Source organism: Emys orbicularis, chromosome 24, assembly GCF_028017835.1.
Source record: "Emys orbicularis isolate rEmyOrb1 chromosome 24, rEmyOrb1.hap1, whole genome shotgun sequence".
NCBI classification, from domain to species: Eukaryota; Metazoa; Chordata; order Testudines; family Emydidae; genus Emys; species Emys orbicularis.
The window spans coordinates 2,535,889-2,559,074 of NC_088706.1; positions in this window are offsets into that span (position 1 = coordinate 2,535,889).

Below are 23,186 nucleotides of genomic sequence, written 5' to 3' on the forward strand. Positions count from 1 at the left end.
CGGGTACCTGGCGCCTGGGAGCGCAGCCGGCACGGTGTAGCAGCCGGCTCAGCCTAAGCGCAGTAAACACCCGGCCGCGGCCGCTCCCCTTTTATAGCCTCCCCGCGCACCTCGCCACTCTGCTTTGCATAATGACGGGGGAGTGCCCTAGGGAGCGGCCAGGGAGTCTCCGGTTTCTCCTCCTGCCCCCCCGCGCAGCCCAGCCTGGCATGGCGAGGAGGGCTGAGCCCAGCTCCAGGCGTGCAGCCAGCCCCCCTTGCCCGCGTGTCTCCCGCCAGGCTGGAGCTGCGGTCTCCTGGGCACGCAGGAGCTCCTGGGGCCGGGCCCTGTTTGGCGTGTGAAGTTGGAAAAAGCGGGGAGTCCCCGGTCCCTGCCCGGTGGGAGGGGCTCAGGGGGGCAGAGCTGCGTACAAAGGCGGCTCTGGGTGGTGGAACAGTGGAGTTCCCTGCTGGAGACCTGCCACCCCAGCCGCCACCTGCCCTCCCAGCCCCGGCGCTGCTCCCTAGGAGCCCGCTAAGGACCAGGGGCGCCGCTGTGGGTTTCCTCCCGAGCCAGCCTCCCAGACACAACCCAGGGAACAGCACATTTGCCTGCACTAATCGCAACAAAAACACCTCGTGCCCTGGCCGAGTCCCACCCCCCTTACAGCAAACCACCAGCAAGACCCCTGGGCCTGGTGGGGAGCCTGGCTGGGCTGCTCCCACCCAGCCCATGGGGCACACCTGGGTGCCACTGACAATGTCACCTCACCGCTGTGAAGCAAAAGCCCCATCAGCTGCAGGCCTGGACCTACCCTGAGAGGAGGGGGCTGCCCTAGGGCTCAATCTGGATGCTTTGTGCAGGGATAAGGCCTTCTGCCTTCTCAGTCTCCTTTCCCTGCTAGATTCCAGCTGCATGTTCTCTGCTTTTGGCCCAGGGACTGGCTGGGGTGGGCATGATTGGGGCAGTGCTGACTAGGGACACTCCATTGATGGGCACAGCGCTGCCCAGGAGGCAGCATGTGGCACTGCCTGGCCAGCTCTCTGTTTTAGTGAGTTTGGGTGCCTGCCCTCTGCCTGGATACTAGTGGGTTTAGATGGTTTTGTCTCATTGTTGGGGGTATGAGTGGGTTTGCCCTGTCCTCTGGTCATTTGGGTGGTTCATAGACAGAGTTTATGGCCAGAAGGGACCATTAGATCATCTCGTCTGACCTCTTGTACATCACAGGCCATTTCACATCGGCCAGTTACCCCTGGATTGAGCTGATAATTTGTGTTTGGCTAAAGCATCTTCCAGAAAGGCACCAGGCTGCATTTGAAAATCTCAGGAGATGGAGAATCCACACTTCCCTTGGTAGTTTGTTCCGACGGTTGATCACCCTCCCTGTTCAAAATTGGTGCCCAATTTCTAATGTGAATTTGTCTGGCTTCAGCTTTCAGCCACTTGTTCTTATTCTGCCTTTCTCTGCTGGATTAAATACCCGCTGTTTTCTACCAGAGAAGATACTTATATACTGTAATCAAGTCATCACCCAATGATTTTTGGATAAACTAAATAGACTGAGCTCTTTAAGTCTCTCATTGTCTGGCATTTTCTCCAGTCCTCAAATAATTTTTGTGTCTCCTTTCTGCATCTTCTCCAATTTTTCAACATCCTTTTTAAAACGTGGACTCCAGACCTGGATGCCGTATTACAGTATTGTCTCGCAATGCTGTATACAGAGGTAAAATGGTTTCCTTGCGCCTACTCTCCCACTTATACATTGCAGGATCGCATTAGCCCCTTTTGCCACAGCATCACGCTGCAAGCTCCTTTTGAGCTGCTTGGTACTATGACCCCTAAAGCTTTTGGAGTCCCTGCTTTCCAGGGGACAGTGAATCATTCTGTAGGTGTGGGCAACGCTTCTGGTTCTTAGTTGCATAACTGTGCATTTGTTGTCATGTATCAGAGGGGTAGCCATGTTAGTCTGGATCTGTAAAAAGTGACAAAGAGTCCTGTGGCACCTTATAGACTAACAGACGTACTGGAGCATAAGCTTTCGTGGGTGAATACCCACTTCGTATTCAAAAACATTTTGTTTGAATGGGCCTCAGCTTCCCAGATCACTCTGTATGACTGCCCTGTCCTCGTCGGTAGTTACCACTCCGCCAATCCTTGTGTCATCGGCAAATGCTACGAGCAGCAATTTTACATTTACTTCCAGATCGCTGATAAAAACCTTGAATAGCATCTAGTCCTGGTCCAGGCAGAACCCCACTAGACTCGCCTCTGTTCAATGATTCCCCATTGACTACTACTTTTTTGAGATCTGTCAGTCAGCCAGTTCTTAAGCCATGTAATGTGTGTGCTGTTGGTGTGGTATAGAGCTAGATTTTTAATTAAAATGTTGTGCAGTACTAAGCTAAACGCCTTATGTAAGTCTAAGTCTATTGCATCTACGCAGTTATCTTCTTCAATCAAACTTGTGGTCAGATAGCCCAGTGGTTTTCAAATTGTGGGGCATGACCCCTAAGGTCTGCCCTAGGGGGGCATGGAGGAACCTTTGGGGAGGCAGCTTGGACCAGCCCCATGCAACGAGGCTCAGGGAGGGAGCTCTGCCACCTCCACCCCTGACTCACCTCAGCAGGCCACCCAGCCTGTGGATCAGTGTCAACATCCACTCCCAGCAGCCTCTGTGCCCTGCACTGGCTCCTCCCCCAGAGACCATCGCCTTCCCCCACCCAGAAAACCCGAGGTGGGAGGAGCAGGTATTGTGTCTATTTTTGTCTGGTTGAGGGGGAGCGACCAAAAATTCTAACTCAAAGAGGGCAGGGTGGAGGGGCTCATCTCAAAAAGTTTGAAAACCACTAAGTTAGCCAGTGTTGAGGGCATTGCTTGGTTGTTTCTGTTAGGAGGAGAAGTTGATGAGTCAAGCATTGCTTTGGTGTGGTCCTATTTGTTTACAAAGGATGTCCACACAGTCCTGTTTCCCTGACCACAATAGGAACTAACAGCAGTAGCAGTTTCCATGGTTACAGTTGGCCTCTGCAGTGACAAAGCCCTGGCTGGGATGATTTAGTTGGGAATTGGTCCTGCTTTGAGCAGGGGGTTGGACTAGATGACCTCCTGAGGTCCCTTCCAACCCTGATATTCTATGATTCCTGTGCCCCAAAGAAATTGGCTTCCTCCAGGGCCAGACTCACAGCTTCTCTTGCTTTCCTTTGTCTGTTTTACACACACACACACACACACACACACACACACACACACACACACACACACACACCCTTGCAACCAATGCATCCCCTATTCCTGCATTTTGCCAGCAGCCCCAGGAAACCCTTCTTATTCTTGCTGGGTTAATTCTTGCTCACTCATTGCCATGTGGCCCAGTGCCTTGGGTGGTGACTTTTATTGTTTCAGCCATCACCATGTAAAAGGGGACTAATTGTTCCTTCCACTTAGCCTGAATGAAGGGGGGGGGGGTTACCACATCTATCAGCTTAAACCATGTCTGGGATTGATGGGGCCATTAACACCTTCTAGCCTAATGCTTGTAATTTTATGAAATAATGAAATCAGGTTGGTTTGACAAAACCTGTTTTCCATGTGGCATTCATTATATTCCCATCCTTTAATTCTTTATCAGTTGAATCCCATATCAGCTTTTCTGTTATTTTGCCTGGGATTAATGTCGGGCTAACAGGCCTATAGTCACCCAGGTCACCCCACTTGCTCCCTCTGAATATTGGAACAACATTAGCACTCTTCAGTCTTCTGGAATTTCCCTGGCATTCCAAGGTTTATTAAAAATGAACCTATGCGGGCCAGAGATCTCCTTAGCCAGTTCTGTAAGGACTGTTATCAGGCCTACTGATTTAAAAAGGGTTCTCTCTCAAGGGCCTTAGCTACACTTGCAGATGTACAGCGCTGTGAGTTAAACCTGCCTTCGTACAGCTGAGTAGGGAAAGCGTTGCAGTCTGTCCACACTGACAGCTGCCCAGCGCACTGTCGTGGCCACATTTGCAGCATTTGCTGTGCCATTGGGAGCGGTGCATTATGGGCAGCTATCCCACAGAGCACCTCTTCCCATTCTGGCGCCGTGGGTTGTGGGAAGGGGGCGTGGGTGCAGGGCATTCTGGGTCCTGTCCCAATGCCCCGTGATGCATCGCTTCGCATCCCAGAAATCCCTTTGTTTCCGTCCACCTTTGGCGCCATCTTTCAACGGTTTCTGTGCAGCGCAATCTGTCTGCGGGAAATGGAGCCCGAACTGCTGAGGCGTATGCTGACTTATCTTGCCAGCATGTCACGTTTGGCTGTCGAACTATTCCTTAAGATCCAAAGTGACAGTGAGAGTGAGGAGTCCGACGATGCTATCGAGCCGCGTAATGCGTACGACACGAAATTGCTTGTGGCATTCACGGACATGCTCAGCACCGTGGAACGCCGCTTTTGGGCTTGGGAAACAAGCACCAAGTGGTGGGATCACATCGTCATGGAAGTCTGGGATGACGAGCAGTGGCTGCAGAACTTTCGGATGAGAAAAGCCACTTTCATGGGACTGTGTGAGGAGCTCGCCCCCACCTTGCGGCGCAAGGACACGAGATTGAGAGCTGCCCTGCCGGTGGAGAAGCAGGTGGCTATTGCAATCTGAAAGCTGGCAACTCCAGACAGCTACCAGTTGGTCGCAAACCAGTTTGGAGTGGGAAAGTCGACCGTTGGAATCGTGTTGATGCAAGTTTGCAGGGCCATTAATCGCATCCTGCTCAGAAGAACCGTGACTCTGGGTAACGTGCAGGAAATAGTGGATGGCTTTGCACAAATGGGGTTCCCTAAATGTGGAGGGGCGATAGATGGGATGCACATTCCTATTCTGGCGCCACCCCACCTAGGATCTGAGTATGTTAATCGGAAGGGGTATTTCTCTATGGTTCTCCAGGCGCTTGTGGATCACCGTGGGCGTTTCATTGACATTAACAAAGGCTGGCCCGGAAAGGTGCATGACACACGCATCTTTCAGAACACTTGGCTGTTCAGGAAGATGCAGGCCGGGACTTTTTTCCCAGAGCAGAAGATCACGGTAGGGGAAGTTGAAATGCCCATTGAGATCTTTGGAGATCCCACTTACCCGTTAATGCCGTGGCTCATGAAACCCTACACAGGGAGCCTTGACAGCAGCAAGGAACGGTTCAACTACAGGCTGAGCCGGTGCCGAATGACTGTGGAGTGTGCCTTTGGCCGTTTAAAGGGCTGCTGGCGATCTCTGTATGGGAAGCTGGACTTGGCCGAAAACAGCATCCCCGCGGTTATATCCGCATGCTGTGCCCTCCATAATATTTGTGAAGGGAAGGGTGAAAGCTTCACTCAGGCATGGACCTCCGAGGTTCAACACCTGGAGGCTGAATTTGCACAGCCAGAGAGCAGGGCTATTACGGGGGCCCAGCGCGGGGCTGCAAGGATTAGGGATGCCTTGAGGGAGCAATTTGAGGCTGAAAACCAGCAGTGATATCTGGTGCCCTGCATGGGAGTGAAGTGCAGTAGTTCCAATCTTTAGGAATCAGTGTCTGCTTAGCAGACAAGCAGACTTGCAGTGCCTGTTTATTTCCTGGGCTAAGGAGTCTTTTACTTTATGCAATAATAAAGAATGTTTTTAAAGCCAAAGAATCCATTTATTGAAAAGAAACAAGGGGGTGGAGTGGGGAACGGTACAATCACAGATTCGCGTCTGTCCTGTCTGGTGTGCTGTGCAGTGAGTGCTGCACTTCAGGACAGCTATACTGCATGGTGATGGGGGTTGAGTGCAGAGGGTTGAGTGCAGAGGGTAAGGGTCGTGGTTTTCAGGGCTGGGTGGTGAAGATACTGGTGTTGGAGGCAGCGGGTGGCGTGAAGAACACGGAAGTTGGGGAAAGTGGGTTGGAGGTGACAGTGGGGCACAACGGAAAGAGTTTTGGGACAAGGGCTGTGGGGGGGGGTGGCGTTTGCGTTTGCAGTACTGCTCCTTCTGCATGGCTACGAGTTCCTGGATAGCGTCTGCTTGGCGCTCCAGGATGCTTATGAGCCGATCCATGCTTTGCTGCCGGTGCGCGGTGCTTTGCTGCCGGTGTGCTGCGTTTTCCTGGCGGATCCTGCTTTCTCTTTCCCTCCAGTTCTGTGCTTTCTCATTCTCTTTAATAGATTGCCGCATCACTTCTTGCAGCATGTCTTCTTTGCTTTTTCGCGGTCTCTTCCTGAGTCTTTGCAGTCTCTGAGCAGGCGATAAGAGGGACGGCTGAGGTCTCAAGGTTGATGCTGCTGTATAGGCAAAATGCAACATTTAACAGAGGCAGCATTGTTTATACCAGACAGAGTAAGGATTTCCCTCGCACTTAAGGAGTAGAAAACACACAGGGTCTACACAATAGCATAATTTTTCCGTCCGAAACAGAGCACACATATCCCACGGGAGCCTCACAATGGTGAGTAAGGGGGACTGATTGTTTCAGGGCTGCACTGTCCTCTGGGTTTCTGTGCCTTGGGGAGAGCCTACAGCTTCAGGGGGCACCTACACTGAACACTGTCCCAACATTTTCCACAGGAGTTCGTCCTGGACGATATCTCGCTGCTGAGGGTGACCTGGGAAGCAAGGGAGGGTCTTCTACTGCAATGCAGCTTCCGCCCTGGCCCATATGCAGCTTGCCTGTGTGCAGCAATGGTCCCCCCACCCCTCGCGGCACAGTGGCGCGGACACGTTAGCCTGGCTGGGACAAGGACCACGGTGGCTCTCCCAATAAACCTGCGCAAGCACATTGCACACGTTCTGGATGAGACATTCGAAGAGATTACCAAGGCCGATTACCGCGATGTGATAAACCACATCTATGTACTATTCCGCATCTAGGCATGCATGCCTAACCCTCCTCTCCCAAGGAGCCCGCACCGAAAAAATTCCTTCCCGAAAAAAAAACCCGCTTACCGGGAACCTGCTCTTCTGTTTGTCCTCCACCAAGTACTGGCCGCTGCGACTGGCTACCTTCCTCCTGGCTCGAGAAGAGCTCCTGGCTGCATGGCTCCAGGGATTTCGGGGTGTCTCCATCCGGCCCACCACCCTCACTCCCATTTTCCTCCTCCTCCTCCCCCCCCCACACCGGCTCTGAAGTGTCCATGGTGGTGATCGGAGTGGAGGTGGGGTTAACCCCAAGTATCGCATCCAGCTCTTTGTCGAATCGGCAGGTCGCGGGGGAGCACCCGAGCGGCCATTTGCGTCGCGGGCTTTGCGGTAGGCACTCCGCAGCTCCTTCACTTTAATCCTGCACTGCAGGGCATCCCGGTCATGGCCCCTTTCTATCATGTCCTTTGATACCTTCCCGAAGGTATCGTAATTCCTACGGCTGGAGCGCAGCTGGGACTGGACAGCTTCCTCCCCCCAAACACTGATGAGGTCCAGCAACTCGCCATTGCTCCATGCTGGGGCTCGCTTGGCGCGTGGAGGCATGGTCACCTGGAAAGATTCGCTGATAGCACTCCACGCCACGCCTGGCTGAGCAAACAGGAAGGGGATTTTTAAAATTCCCGGGGAATGTAAAGGGTCGGTCACATGGTTGGTTACCTGAGGCCAGGGCAGTAGAGTTTGAACTGATGACCAGAGTGGCTAGAACAGGCATTGTGGGATACTGCCGAATAATTCTGGAGGCCAGTCACAGCGCATTGGGCGGCCACACTGGCGCCACACTGCAGCGGCAGCGCAATACTCGCTATTCCTCTTGGAGAGGTGGAGTACATGCAGCGCTGCAACCACGGAGATACAGCGCTGCAAATGCCTTGCCAGTGTGGACGGGGAGTGAGTTACAGCGCTGGGGGCGGCTTTACAGCGCTGCAACTCGCAAGTGTAGCCAAGGCCAAGTAGATGTTGTTTAACACATGTCTTAGTTACTAATGGATTAGAAAGTACTTCATCATCGTCTTGATATACACATATCATCCTGCTTCTTTCTAAACGCAGAACAGAAATATTTATTCAACGCTTTTTTCCTATTCTTAACGGCTTGGGTGAGTCTGCCTCATTCTTGATGCGTTTTGGTGGTTGTGTCCCATTATCAGTGGGTTTGGGTGGTTTTATCCCATTCTTGGGGGGATTGGATGGTTCTGTCCCATTCTTTATGGGTCTTGGTGGTTCTGGCCTGTTCTTGGGTGTGTGTGTGGGGTTTGGGTGGTTCTGTTCCATTCTTGATGGGTTTTGGTGGTTCTGCATTGTTCCCAGAGGGTGCTGAGTGGTTCTGCCCTATTCTCGGGTAAGGTTCTGTATTAGTATAGTACATCCAGGTGCAGGTGATTGTTGGTGAGAACAGAAGTTGGGGGTGATGAGAAATTACTGTTGCTGGGGAAGCTGCTGGTGCTGAGTTTAACTGAAAGTCATTGTTTTCCCCCAATGAACATGTGGCCTGGGCCATAGTGTCTGCTGTAGGTTATCTTCTGCCATCAGAAATCAGGGCACAGGCAGGACCCGGCAGCAATATGTTCCACAAAGGGAAGGCTTCACCACTCTCTCCCCTCCATCCTGGGCTCGCAGGGCGTTAGTGCCAGTCAGATTTTGCAATGGGGGAAGTGGTTATTCACAAATAATATACAAATGAGAGCGGGATGTAATTGTCTGGATTTTATAAGAGGCTGCACATTGCACAATCTTTAATGTTTGCTCAGCAATAATCTCCCACATCCCTTGTGTTGGCCTAATTCCTATTTTCTATCAGGTGGTTAGTGCCTTGGGTAGCTCTTGATCAATAAATGCCACAGCCCATCCATTCAAACAACGCTCAGCCAGTGACAGGTCAATGGTTCGAGGTAATGCTGGGGAAAGCATCCCTGGCAGCTGAGGTCTCAGGCCGAATGGCCGTACAGGATGGCTCTAGTGTCCAAGCTGAGGAGGGGAGTGGATACGAGCCCCATTTCTATCTCCACCTGGGGTCACAACTCCCCATGGCTAAATGGAGGGGCCTAACCAACTGTTTTTCTGTTGTAACAAGGGGTCATGGTCTGGAATAGGCAGAAAGCTGCTGCTCTAGCCTTCCCTTCCTTGTTGCCTCCCTTGGTCTGCGTTCTTCATCATCTCCCAGGCCTTCTCTCCTCCTGTGCCCTCATTTCATCCCTCTCTCTTGGGTCTGTCTGGTCCACCTCCCCCCAACAGCCCCCTGCATCCTGCTCCCTTCTGGATCCTTGCTCTGTGCCTGCCCTGTCTCTGCATGGAGGAGGAGCAGGTGCTCGTCACAGAGCCCAGGGGTCATTTTATCAACAGGGATTTGTGAAGATTTTTTGAAATATATATTGTTTAACCTCTGGGACTGTTTGAATTCCCAGAGGCATCTCCCAGAAAAGTGGCTGTTCCCTTCTCTCTCCAGTCCCCAGCACTTGGGTATGTCCATGGGGTGGCTGCCTTGAAATCCTCAACCCCCCTGTCCTCAACTCAGTTCTAGGGGGGGCACTATGCAGTCACGAGGTGAGGGGAGAGGCACCTCGAGTTGCTCTGGCCTGGTATGCACTAGATTTTTCCCTCCCCAGATTTCCCCATGAAGACCAGGAACCTCCTGTCCCCCGCCAGGCTCGTTCTATATCCCGGGGGTTGTAGACTGGGGGAGTCACATTCACTGACATGCTCCTAAGCGTGATTTGCCCAGGTCAGGGCTGTTGGGTCAGTCATGTCAGCAGACTGCACCCTGCCCAAGTGTGTGTGCCAACAGGATACGGTCTGTAATGTAGCCAGCCCCCAGAGCCCGAGGGCAGCTGTCTCTCCAGATCTCTGGCAAACTCGGAGGAGAGAGGAGGGGTGGGCAGGGGACAGGGGAGAAGGTGGAAAAAGAGAGGAGACAGCAGAAGGAAAAGAGCGAGAAACCAGAGCCCCAGAGCCACCTTGTCTGCTCCCCACCCCTGCCGCTGCCAACACCCAACCACATACAAATGAAGGGGTGGGGAGGGCTGGCTCAGGGACCCAGAATGGGGCAAGAAGAAGAAATCAGGGAGATGTCCTGGCCTGTGGGATGGGGAGCAAAGCTTTCTGTATCCCCTCCCCTCCCCCAACAACCCTCACCCCACCATCCCCATCCCCCACCAGTCCCCCTCCCATCAAACAACCCTCATCCCCCAAACATTCCCCACTGAAGAGCCCTACCCCAAACACCCCCTACCCTTGCTCCCCCTTTTCTCTTTCTCTCCCTCCTCCTCTCTCTTTTTACCATCAGTCATTTTTTGGGAGTGGGGTGGGATTTTCTGCTTTTGAAAATGGCCCAGAAGCTGAAGGAAAAGAAGGAAAAACCCTGAATGAAAAGAAATGATGAATATGATGAAAAAAGGGTGGGGAAAAAATGGAAAACATGGTGAACCTCACTGCTCTTCCTGGCGATGTTTGATTGTGAAGAAAAGGGGGGAAAACCCTTTTCATTCAAAACCTTTCACCTCCCTATAATCACTAATAACACTATTTGTCCTTTTGTAAAGCTAGGCTGTGTCTGTTCACACGTCCTGAAGATTTCTGTTGGTTCTGCAGCTAGACGCCAAGTCTGATGCAAAAGGCTCAGCTAACAGCAAGACACATGGAGAAATTCCCTCCAACTTCCCTCCCCCCACAAAAATGTGGAAATTGTTCTTCCTTTTTATCCTTTCCTCAGTTTTCCAGTGTTCTTGAGAAAGGGCACCAGGCATGAAGAAGTGTGCTCCTTTTGAGTGTGCAATCGAACAGCAGAGTTTGAGGTTCAAATGCGTTTAAGCTAGAGTCTCAGCAACCTCTTAAGAGCTCACTAAAATAGGAATCAGAGAACACTTGTGGGTCATTGGGACAAACAAAGAAACTCTCTTTAAAGTATCTTATTTGTCTAGGTCAAAGACATGGAGGCAAATGAATCCCTGGTGTAACTCCATTGACCTCACCGGAGAATGAATGGATGAATTTGGTCCATATATTTATTCACACTAACTTTTCCCCTGCAGTTTTTTTCTGTATTTTTAGTGCTTGAACTGAAATAAGGGAGACATAATGGATGATGCAAAACACTGTTTAGAAAGCACAAAAGTTCTGCATTTTACTTTGTGTGTATTTTACTATTGAAAAATCTGATATGCCAAGAGAAATATTAATTTTTAACAAACAAAAATGGAAAATTCCCCCAAAGCTCTGAGTTACCTAGTGCTGTAAACCACTGGGGTTTGTGGATCTCTGATCTCAGTAAAGTCAGATACACTTAGCAGGTCTCGTCAGAACTTGTTCTATTTTTCAGTGTATTTCTCTAGGATTCTAGGTTTCTCGGAGTCCACTTCACTTCTGCCCTTTTGTAGAGAAATGTGCATAATTCTACAAATCTCTGAGCTCCAGTGAAATGCCTGCCAGATTCTGCCCTTTGGTTATGGCTCTGCCCACAATCTGAGTGGGAATGAAATTTCTGACTCTGAGCTTTGGGTAAACATAACTCCTTATTTTGCTCTGCTGGGGTCTCTGCTTACATATGGTTGTCCAATCCAGGGCTGGTTTCTTATCCATTCTTTCACCATCACTGGCTGAGTCACTGTGATTAGCTTTGGCAGAGGAATAAACAGTCACAGCTGAAATTGCAGGGCTCAACCCCTGTCTTGCAGCCACCTGAGCTGTGATCCTCTACTTGGGAAGGAGCTCCCTGAGAAGCCCTCAAATGCTGAAGGAAAGAATGTAGCTGGGAGTCTTCTTCCAAGTCTGTACTGAATAACTGCACCAGTGTATGGCTGTGCTGCTGGGGTCCTGCCTTTCAGAGGAGCTGTAAAATGGAGGTCCTGACCCCTGGGGGGTCATTAAAGAGCCCTAGGTGCCAGAGGGAGCTGTGGAGCCCTGCTGCCCCACATCTCCTAGAGCAGGGGTGGGCAAATTACGGCCTGCGGGCTGGATTTGGCCCGCCAGCCATTTTAAGCCGGCCCTCGAGCTCCCGCTGGGGAGCAGGGTCTGGAGCTTGCCCTGCTCCGGCGCTCCAGCTGGGGCGCAGGGTTGGGGGCCACTCCATGTGGCTCCCAGAGGCAGTGGCATGGCCCTGCTCTGGCTCCTACATGTAGGGGCAGCCAGGGGGGGCTCCGTTTTGCACGCTGCCCCCGCCCCAAGCGCTGCCCCCACAGCTCCCATTAGCCGGGAACTGCAGCCAATGGGAGCTGCAGGGGCGACTGTGGATGGGGCAGCACGCAGAGCCACCTGGCCGCAGTTCCGCATAGGAGCTGGAGGGGGGACATGCCACCCCATCCTAGATCTTTCCAGTACTCAGGGGCACATCCCCATTCCCAACCCACACACCTCTCTGGATGATGCTGGCTGGTCCTGCCCCAAAAGCTGTGGCCTTGCTTCCACCTCCCCAGGGCCGGCTGCAGGCACCAGCGCAGGGAGCAGGTGCTTGGGGCGGCCAATGGGAAGGGGCGGCACCTCTGGCTCTTCGGCGGCAATTTGGCGGCGGGTCCCTCAGGCCCTCTCGGAGGGAAGCACCTGCCACCGAATTGCCGCCGAAGAATGAAGCGACGGCAGGAGAGCTGCTGCTGATCGCGGCTTTTTCTTTTCCCCCCCGCTGCTTGGGGCGGCAAAAATGCTGGAGCCGGCCCTGCACCTCCCCCACCTCCTTCCCCACTTCGGCGCCTCATCATGTGCTCCTGGAGGAGTTGTGCCAGAACAGACCCTGCCACTGTTCTGCCTGGCCTGGCCTGGCCTGGGCCGTGGAAGCCTCTGGTACCCAACCCCCTTGCTGACTGACGTGACGGGGGCTGCCCCGCGCTGCCCCAAAAGAACAGGGAATTGTGGCTAGGACACCACAGCTGACAGAGGGTGCCCCCTCACTCACACAGAGCTACCCCTGGAGTCGGGTTCTGCTCCGTGCGAGTCGGGGGGAAGGATCCTGGGGCTTGACCCTCCAGTCCCTGGGGGAGGAGATCACCAGCAAGGTTCTCTCCAATCTCACTGTCCTGGCACCATCTCTTGGGGTTTCCTGACTCCAAGAGGGCCAAGAATCCCACCCCCTCAGTGGCCAGAGACTCCGGGCTGTGATACTTTCTGCTGACAATGTTCTGCAGCCTGGGTCTTGATTGGGGTGGGGACGGGAAGGGGATTCAGGGGAATAATGATGTGCAACCCTGGCCATGCCCCTGACCTGCCCACTCCTCCCTTGGACCTGCCCTGTCTCCTCTCTGCTTCTGCACCTGCCCTGGGCCACGCAGAGCCCCCTGTGCAGCATGCGGTGATGACAGGAGACGGTGGCTCACCCCCTCCTTCTGAGAGGAGAGGGGCAGATCGGAGCATGAGGGGGCTGCTCCACATGCGGCGCTAGGGGGCTGATCGGCCCATAATGATTAAACGGCAAAAAATCAAAAGAGAAACCAGCCTGAGGGCTGCAGGGCAGGCCAAGGATGGGCCAAGTTCTGCTTTTCGCCCTGCGTGTGGAACTGCTGACACAGCCCCCTTCAGCTTCCCCAAGCAGGCTGGGAGGCTGGTTTTTCTGCCCTATATTGCTTTGCCAGCATTTCCCTGAATTTCCCCTGCTGGCAGTGGCCTGGCAGGAATGGAACATTTCTTGTCCCTCTCTGAGTCTAGCTTTCGTTTTCTGGCTAGGGATTCACATTTTACTTCTTCCAACATGGTCTTTTCAGATGCGTTCCGCAGGGCAGGGCCGTCCCTCCTATGAGTTCGGCCAGCACCTAGCGCAGTGTGAGTGCTACTAGAATATAACTAACAGCCAAGGACAGCCAGCCCGTTTTACACAACCTTGGCACCCTCTTGTGCACATGGCTATCTTGTAGTAGGGCTTCCTCTGAAGAGCTGGGTTCTGGCGGTGCCCAGTGGAGGGCAGGAGGAGAGGTCTGTGGTTATTGTCTTTGTTCTGATCTTTTCTCCATACTGTTCCTTCCCATGCTGACCCTGGAGGTTATTGTGTAAAAGTTCAGCATGATCTGAACGTGAATGAATGCCTGCAGCGGCTGAGCCTGGGGACTGGTTACTCACGTCATTGAGTAAGATGGGAAACTTGCTGATTTACAGGAAGGCTAATCAAAAGTCTGCTATATTGTTAGCAACAGGCATGCCGCCGCGTAACAGAGAAGATTAAAATAAAGAGGGGAACAGGGCATTTTAGGGTTGGAAGATAAATTCAGATCTTCCCGAAGAACAAATATTCCTGATGTAGTGAAGTTATGTCAGCCTGGAGCACAGATTGCTTATAACTGCTCTGAATCGGGTGTCGGGGATGCTTCCAAACCCCCTTCAAGGCCAGCCCCACCAGGAACCCAAGCAGGGGCTGACTGCACTCGGGGCCTGCTCTACACACAGATTTTTTTTGTTAGGGGTGTGATTTTTTACCACTATAGCTATACTGGTACAAACCCTGGAATGGACACACAGGGCCGGCCTTAGGGAAATTGGCACCCTGGGAAAACTTGTATTTTGGGGCCCCTCCACCCCCATCATTCCTGGCCCGCACAGGCTCCCTGGGCTTCCCCATCACCTTTGGGCCCCGTTGCCACCCACAATGTTTAATTTGTATAGAAAGAGATGCCAGAGCTCAGCCGTGGCTCAAATTAAGCACTGGCAGGGCGGCCTGACACTGGCGGGTGCTAGCCGCCAGTACCAGGTTTACCATGGTGCCAGTGGCTCCATGGTGTCAGGCCCACACTCAGAAGGGGCCCCGGTATCTGGACTGTGGCCCCACCTCTCCAACCTGCTCTGCCTGGGTTCTGCCGGGACGAGGCCCCACCCACCGCTCACTCCTCTTCACACACACCCCCGCCTAACCCCTGGAGCGTGAGTGGTGGGCTGGGCCCCTCCAGGCATGTGAGTCCTGAAGGAGCCTGGCGGGGCATGGGATGGGAAAGAGAAGGGGGCAAGGGAAGCTGGGGTGGAGGGAAGCGGGGGCGGGGGGAAAGAGGCAGGGGGGAGGAAGGGAGTGGGATGGGGAGGAGATGGAGTGGTGGGAAAGGGGCATGGGATGGGAAAGAGAAGGGGGCAGGGGAAGTGGGGGTGGGGGGAAGCAGGGGTGGGGGGGAAGAGGCAGTGGGGGCGAAGGGGGTGGGGTGGGGAGGAGATGAGACAGTGGGGAAGGGGCATGGGATGGGGAAGAGAAGGGGATAGGAGAAGTGGGGGCAGGGGCGAAGCTGGAGCCCGGAATGCAGCATCCGCTTGGCAGAAGCTGGGGCTCCCCTGTTAAGCAGGCCCATCGAACCCTCACCCTGACAAGCCCCACCTCCCCTGCATCTGTACCACCCCACTGACCCCCCCCAGACACCCGCCCCACTGAGCTCCAACCACCTGCACCTGGACCCCCACCCAAATGAGCCCCATCTCTCCTGCACCTAGACCCCCCCGCTGAGCCCCAAACACCCTCACCAGGATCCCTGCAGAGTCCCATTGCCCCTGCACCTGGAACCTCCCAATGAGCTTCTATGCATCCAGATCTCCGACTGAGTCACCCACACCCAGATTGCCCCACGGAGAACTCTCCTATCCCACCTGGATCCCCCACACTAAGTCCCTCTGCACTTGGATCCTGCTGCCGGGCTGAGCATGCTCACCCACACCTGGTGCGTCTGGCACAGGGGGGCAGGGCCCCAGGGTGTTTCTGGGGCAGGCCTGGCCCTTGCACTGTGTCAGGGTTGGGTGCAGCTTCACTGCTGAGTCCCTGTCCCGGGGTGGGGTGGGGGAGGCTGCAGGGTAATCTCCCACCTCCATGCAACCAGTGGCCTGTGCTCCCCACTGCCATGTTGGAGCCTCCACATTTATTTATTGACAAATAAAATTTGCAGAATTTTAGAATATTGTGCGCAGAATTTTTAATTTTTTGGTGCAGAATCCCCTCAGGAATATGTAGTTTGCTGTGTAGCTGTGATGGTGGGACTGTGAGGAAGGGGGTGGGCAGTGGGGAGGTCTATGGGTGGGGGGCACTGGGAGAGCGGTGTGGGGTGCAGGGTGCTGTGCAGTTGTGGTGGGAGGCCAGCGGGGGAGGTCTCTGGGAGGGGTGGGGGCTGGGCATAGAGATGTGTGGTGGAGGTCTCTGGGTGAGGGGGCTGTGACATTATTGACATGAACTGTGACCGTATAGATCAATGTTGCAATCAGGGTCCTATGGTTGCACCAGGTCTTGTACAGAGGAGGCCAAGTGGGGTGTCTATGGAAAGGTTGTAGTTTGCTGGTAACGATTATGCTGTCTGTATGTGTGTATCATTTTTGTATTTGAAGTTATGAATATTGGCTATGTCCTTGTTTGATTCTAAGTAGCCTCAGTGAAGAATTTGGTCAGCTTCTTGAGAAAAGACTATTCTCAGTAAGTGCCCAATCAAGAAACACTTAACTGACAATGGACTTTGGGAGATGCCAATCCACATCTGAGCTTTCCTGGGAACGTTCAAACTAACATGTAAACAATGGCGTCAGCAAAAGCGGAACCATTCATAGACCTGTGACTTGCCCAGGTGACTGCAAACTCCATCTTGTTGAGGGGATTTTACACAGGAGAACAAAAGAGTTTCCACCCACAAGAGAAAGACTATATAAGGCCCTGGAAACCCCTCCATTTTGTCTTCAGCTGGCTCAGAAGATAGCCTCTCTACCCCAAAGAGATGCCTGAAAGAAACTGGAACAAAGGACAGTAAGTATGGGGGTGTGAGTGATTGCTGGACCCAGACTAGGAAGGAGTCTAGTCTGTCAAAGAAGCTTATTGGAACATCTCTGAGGGTGAGATTTATCTGCATTTAGTTTCTTAAAGTATTAGGCTTAGACTTGCGAGTTTTTGTTTTATTTTGCTTGGTAATTTACTTTGTTCTGTCTGTTATTACTTGGAACCACTTAAATCCTACTTTTTTCATTTAATAAAATCACTTTTTGCTTATTAATTGACCCAGAGCAATTAATTACTGGGGGAGCAAACAGCTGTGCATATCTCTCTATCAGTGTTATAGAGGGCGAACAATTTATGAGTTTACCCTGTATAAGCTTTATACAGAGTAAAACACATGTATTTGGGGTTTGGACCCCATTGGGAGCTAGGTATCTGGGTGCTGGAGACAGGAGCACTTCTTAAGCTGTTTTCAGTTAAGCCTGCAGCTTTTGGGGGATGTGGTTCAGACCTGGGTCTGTGTTTGCAGCTGGCTAGCATGTCTGGCTCAACAAGACAGGGTACTGAAGTCCCCAAGCTGCCAGGAAAAACGGGCTCAGAGACCATCTCAGCACATCAGGTGACAGTCCCAAGGGGGGGTCTCTGTGACCCAACCCATCACAGGGGCTCTGGCATAAGGGTGGGGCACTGGGCCGGGGGGTGGTGTGTGTGGGCCTGCCCTCAAAGGGAAGGGGCATGCTGGCAGCACAGGGCTGGGCAGGCCAGTGTGCGTCTAGCAACTGCAGGTTTGTAAACAGTGCTCTCCTGCTGGGCTGCGCAGAGCGGGGCTGCTCCCGCCGCGCTGTGCCTCATTGCCCCAGCCTGCCCTTCACTCTGGAGACTGACCATCCTGCCCCCCTGCACCTTGCCCCATCGGGGCCCAATAATATGTTTGGCGCCAGGCCCACAAAAAGTTTATCCGGCCCTGCTGGCCGGGCACCCAGCTCTGAAGCCAATGCCACTGCCAGCAGCAGTGAAGAAGTAAGGGTGGCTTTTCAGGATAATACAGTTCCTGTTGTTCCTTTATTCTTTTGAGTTGGAGCTTAAGTCTGTCCACTTCTGCCTTAGGTTCTAGTTCCTGAAATCAAATATATGCCATTTTCTGTTCACGTTCAAAACACAGGCGTTCTTTCAGCAGCTTCTCCTTCTATAGCAGCTATTTTTTGCTTTTGTTCAAGTTCTAGCTGCTGGTTTCTCACTGCAAGCATTTTCACTGGGTCTGCTTCCTTATCACTGGCAATTAATAGATTTTTCAGTTCCTGCTCTGGGGCCTTCTGATCCAAAAACCCAATTAACCTGTGGTAATGGGTATCTAAGCACGACTACGCCACTGGGACCGGGGTTCTAGTGGAGGCCAGCTGTGGTCACTCAATTAGGGTGAACTGCAAAGAATGGGGCAGACAATCCCCATAAGCTGGTGGATATTCCAATACTTAGATTTATCAAGCCAGCATAAAACAGCTTCTTTATTACCTCACTGGTTACTCAGAAGTCCAAACAACACAGTTCCCTTAAAGTCATCCAGCCTCAGGCCTCCATCCGGTACCCACATCAAATATGTAAATCTTATTTCATCGTATAAAAGAAAAGGTTCTACCAATCCCAAAGGATCAGACACATCACCTCCCAGGTTAATGAATGTTTCAGATGTTACCCAAATACACGCTACAGCCAATTCTTATTAATTAAACTAAAATTTATTAAAAAACAAAAAGAGAGTATGGTTAAAAGATCAATATACATACAGACATGAGTTCAACCCATTGAGGTTCAGATTCATAGCAGAGATGGTGAACTTTGTAGTTGCAGAGAGTTCTTTCAGAAATAGTTCAGAGTTTATAGTCCAATGTCCAAATCCCATATTCAGGGCGTACCAGCATAACTGGGACCTCAGTCTTGTGACTCAAACTTCCCCTGATGAAGCCTAAGCAGATCTGAGATGACAGAATCAGGATCCAATTGTCTTTTTAAACAATGTTCTAGCATCCACTTGACCACACAGTCCTGGTTAAACAATAGGCTTTTGATGTAACCTTTGGCTTCCTAAACACCACCAGTAATTAGTTACACAAATTAACATAGAGCAATTTATCCATTAGGCAGTCTATTACAAACTTCAAAGAGACATTGTAATGCTCCCTCACTCTCCTGGTCGGAGGGAGGCCACTCAGGCGAGTCCTGTCAGGTCAGGGCCAGGGCAAGAGCCCCCAATAGGGCTGCGCGATCCATAGTCACTACCAGGCTTTACCCTGGGCTTGGGTAGCTCAAGTAGTCAGCCCTTAAACACGGTCTACCAGGGCTGGCTGGGGCCTGGGCATAGCTCCGGCAGCCAGCAAACAAACCGTCTTTACAGGGATGGCTTTAGCCTGAGTAGGGTTCAGGCAGCCAGCAAACAAAAGTTTTTACAGGTGAGTGATAAGGGAGCTCCTATCCTGGGCTAGAGCCTCCTTGCACCATGTAGGCGGTCAGCCACCTGGGGTAGGGTAGTGGTGGCAGGGGGATGCGGGCCCACCCTACTCCACCGCGCCCCAGCCCAGGGCCCTGGCAGGGGCAGGATTGGCTGCCCCTGTGTCGGCGGGGATCCAGCTGCAACACACCGACTGAGCCACACTGGGCTCTGCAGCCGGCGGCTCCGTGGCTGCCCCTGGGCCACTTCCTGCCACCCCGGGGTTCGGTACCTGCAGCCTCCAGGCCTCTTCCGGCTCCTCGGGATATATGGCAGCAGGTACTCCGGGCCAGTCCTCATCAGCGTCTGGGCATCGGGAACCATCAGGCGCAGGTTCCTCTCGGGGATGCGGGAGAACAGGCAGAGCGTCCTTCTCCTCCTCAGGCTCTCTCCCAACTGCGCTGTGGGGCCGGCCTTTTATACTTCCGGCCCCGCCCTGGTACTTCCGGTGAGGGGGGCGGGGCGATCTAGGCTCCACCCTCCAAGGGGCGTGTAATGCTCCCTTGCTCTCCTGCTCGGAGGGAGGCCACTCAGCCTCACTACAGACATATAGACAATGACATTATTTTACCCAAGATTCATCCAAATGTTAATATTCCCTTTTGATCTCTGAATCAATAGTTACAGTGAAAGACAGGAATTGTCTGTTTACGGGTAGCATCTAAGATACACACAATTAGTATTACTTCTAACAATATAGGTTTGCATTTCAGAGTTCTAGCCTATTTAGCATGAATGGCCTAATTATCGTTCCCAGACCTTTCTAACATGACCTTAAAGGTGGGCTTTGGGTCATTCAGCCTGCAAGCTGTTTAACCCTTTCTAGCCATGCGTCTCACACACACATTTGATACCTTGTACACTATCTTTAGTAGAGATAAATAAAAATTAATAAATACTGCTGACTTTCTCTAACAGACACACTGTGTTACTGCCATTATCTCCTCTATTTTAGTCAATTGTTTTTCACTTAAAACATAATTTTAACATATGTGATTATATTTTTTCCCTCTTTTATTAAGAATGGGAATTAATTTTTCTAATTATTTTGGCATTTACGTTTACTGATCGCAATCATGTATGTGACTCACTAACATTTGACTCCATCGTTGCTATTGGTATCAGAGTTGGAACTGCAGTTATTTTCATGCAAATTTTAAGTTATTTTACAGATGTAATTAAAAATACAATTTGAAAATAAGCGACTTTCATCTGCGCAGCATCTAAAGTTATGTTTTAGCTAATGTTTTTTAAACTGGCATTACTAAAGTGAGTACAAGCTAAAGTTACATTCTAGAAGGATACTATTATTTGATTGTACCACTTTAGATAATGAATGACAATGACAATGATAATAACAGTAATAATGATAATTACTCCAGCCAGGAGAGGTTAGGCACTTTAGAACTCACTACTCAAAGAATTCAGTGTAGCATAAGAGAGAAATAAAATTATGAAATGCACAGACCGGTCAAAACACTAAAATAACAGCACTTGGAAAGAATAAAATTACAGAGAATATATGTGTATTGCAGGAAATACCAACAAGTACCAGCAACAATATAAATGTGTTCGGAGGTGATGAGTGTGAAAGAGACAGCGTGGGTGAGCTGGGGGAGTGTGTGTGAGACCACGCCCCGCCCCTGAAAGCTCCTTCAGACAGTGCAGCAGCCACCAGCAGCCACCAGCAACTCCGTCCCTCTCTTGGTGAGCCCTGTCCCCTCACCCCACCACCTGCTGTGCAGAGATGGGGTACCCGAGTGGGGGGGGCAGGGGACACCCTGACATCAGAGCCCCTCCCCCCCACAGCAGACAGGAAGCTCCTGCCTAAGGCCGGCCCTGTGGACACAGTTATACTGGAACAAAGGTACCTTACACTGAGGTCGTTTATTCTCCTACACAGACAGGAATAAGGCCTGGTCTACACTATGAGTTTAGGTCCAATTTAGCAGCATTAAATCGAATTAACCCTGCACCCGTCCACACAACGAAGCCGTTTACTTCGACATAAAGGGCTCTTAAAATCGATTTCTGTACTCCTCCCCGACGAGGGGAGTAGCGCCGAAATCAACATTGCCATTTCCAATTAGGGTTAGTGTGGCCACAATTCGATGGTATTGGCCTCCAGGAGCTATCCCACAGTGCACCATTGTGACCACTCTGGACAGCAATCTGAACTCGGATGCACTGGCCAGGTAGACAGGAAAAGCCCCGCGAACTTTTGAATTTCATTTCCTGTTTGCCCAGCGTGAAGCGCTGATCAGCACAGGTGACCATGCAGAGCTCATCAGCACAGCCAGAATCAAAAAAGAGCTCCAGCATGGACCGTACGGGAGATACTGAATCTGATCTCTGTATGGGGAGATGAATCTGTTCTATCAGAACTCCGTTCCAAAAGACGAAATGCCAAAACATTTGAAAAAATCTCCAAGGCCATGATGGACAGAGGCCACAACAGGGACACAACACAGTGCTGCGTGAAATTTAAGGAGCTGAGACAAGCGTACCGAAAGCCAAAGAATCAAATGGATGCTCACGGAGGGAGGGGCGACTGACGACTGTAGCTATCCCACAGTTCCCGCACTCTCCGAAAACCATTTGAATTCTGGGTTGAGCTCCCAATGCCTGAAGGGTCAAAAACATTGTCGTGGGTGGTTCAGGGTATATGTCGTCAGCTCCCCCCGCCCCCCCATGAAAGCAAAGGGAAAAAAATCGTTTCTCGCCTTTTTTCACTGTCACCGTATGTCTACTGGATGCTGCTGGCAGACGCAGTGCTGCAGCGGTACACGGCAGCATCCCCTTGCCTTGCCTTGCAGACAGCAGACGGTGCAGTATGACTGGTAACCGTCACCGTCGTCCCGTGGGTGCTCCTGGCTGGCCTCGGTGAAGTCGGTCGGGGGTGCCTGGGCAGATATGGATGCTCCTGGCTGGCCTCGGTGAGGTCGGTCGGGGGTGCCTGGGCAGACATGGATGCTCCTGGCTGGCCTCGGTGAGGTCGGTTGGGGGCGTCTGGACAAAAAAGGGAATGACTCCAGGTCATTCTCTTCTTTAAGTTTTGTGTAATGGAGATTCAGTCCTGCCTGGAATATCATGCCAGCTGGAGGCTTCTGCCTCAGGCTGCTCTCCCAGTCGGCAGCACCGCACGGTCGCACCTACCCCAGCCTACCCCTTGCTCCCAGGGCTCACAATCAGATACTTAGACCGCTACATTTTGCTGCAAATAAAAAAATAAAGCTGCCGTTTAGAACTGTCCCCCAACATACATATCCTGGGACATTTTGTATTTTACCAGTGTCAACCAAAGGCCCACACACAAATGGAGATTCAGTCCTGCCTGTGCTTATCACAGAGTCCCATTTTCAGCTATCGGCTGAGCAAGTGCAGAATGGTGATTCACTCGACTTCGCTGTAAGCCAACCGCCCTCCCCTCCCCCCTTTGATCTCTGCTTGCAGAGGCAATAAAGTCAGTGTTGTTTCAAATTCATGCATTCTTTATTACTTCATCACACAAATGGGGGGATAACTGCCAAGGTAACCTGGGAGGGGTGGGGGAGGAGGGAAGCAACGGGTGGGGCTGTTGTAGGGGCACCCCTAGAATGGCATGCAGCTCATCATTTCTGCGGGATGTCTAGGGCTCTGACCCGGAGTGGCCGTTTGCCTCTCTGGTTCTTTAGTAGGCTTGCCTGATATTCTAGGCAGGACTGACTCTCCATTAGACAAAACTTAAAGAAGAGAATGACCTGGGGAGTCATTCCCATTTTTGTCCAGGCGCCCCCGACCGACCTCACCGAGGCCGGCCAGGAGCACCCATGACAGCAGCAGATGGTACAGTATGACTGGTAACCGTCTTTGCCAACTTGCAAAGCAGCAGACGGTACAGTATGGCTGGTAACCGTCTTTGCTAACTTGCAAAGCAGCAGACGGTACAGTATGGCTGGTAACCGTCTTTGCTAACTTGCAAAGCAGCAGACGGTACAGTATGGCTGGTAACCGTCTTTGCTAACTTGCAAAGGCAAGGGGATGCTGCTGTGTTGCGCTGCAGTACTGCGTCTGTCAGCAGCATCCAGTACACATACGGTGACAGTGAAAAAAGGCTGAACGGGCTCCATGGTTGCCATGCTATGGCGTCTGCCCGGGCAATCCAGGGAAAAGGGCGCGAAATGATTGTCTGCTGTTGCTTT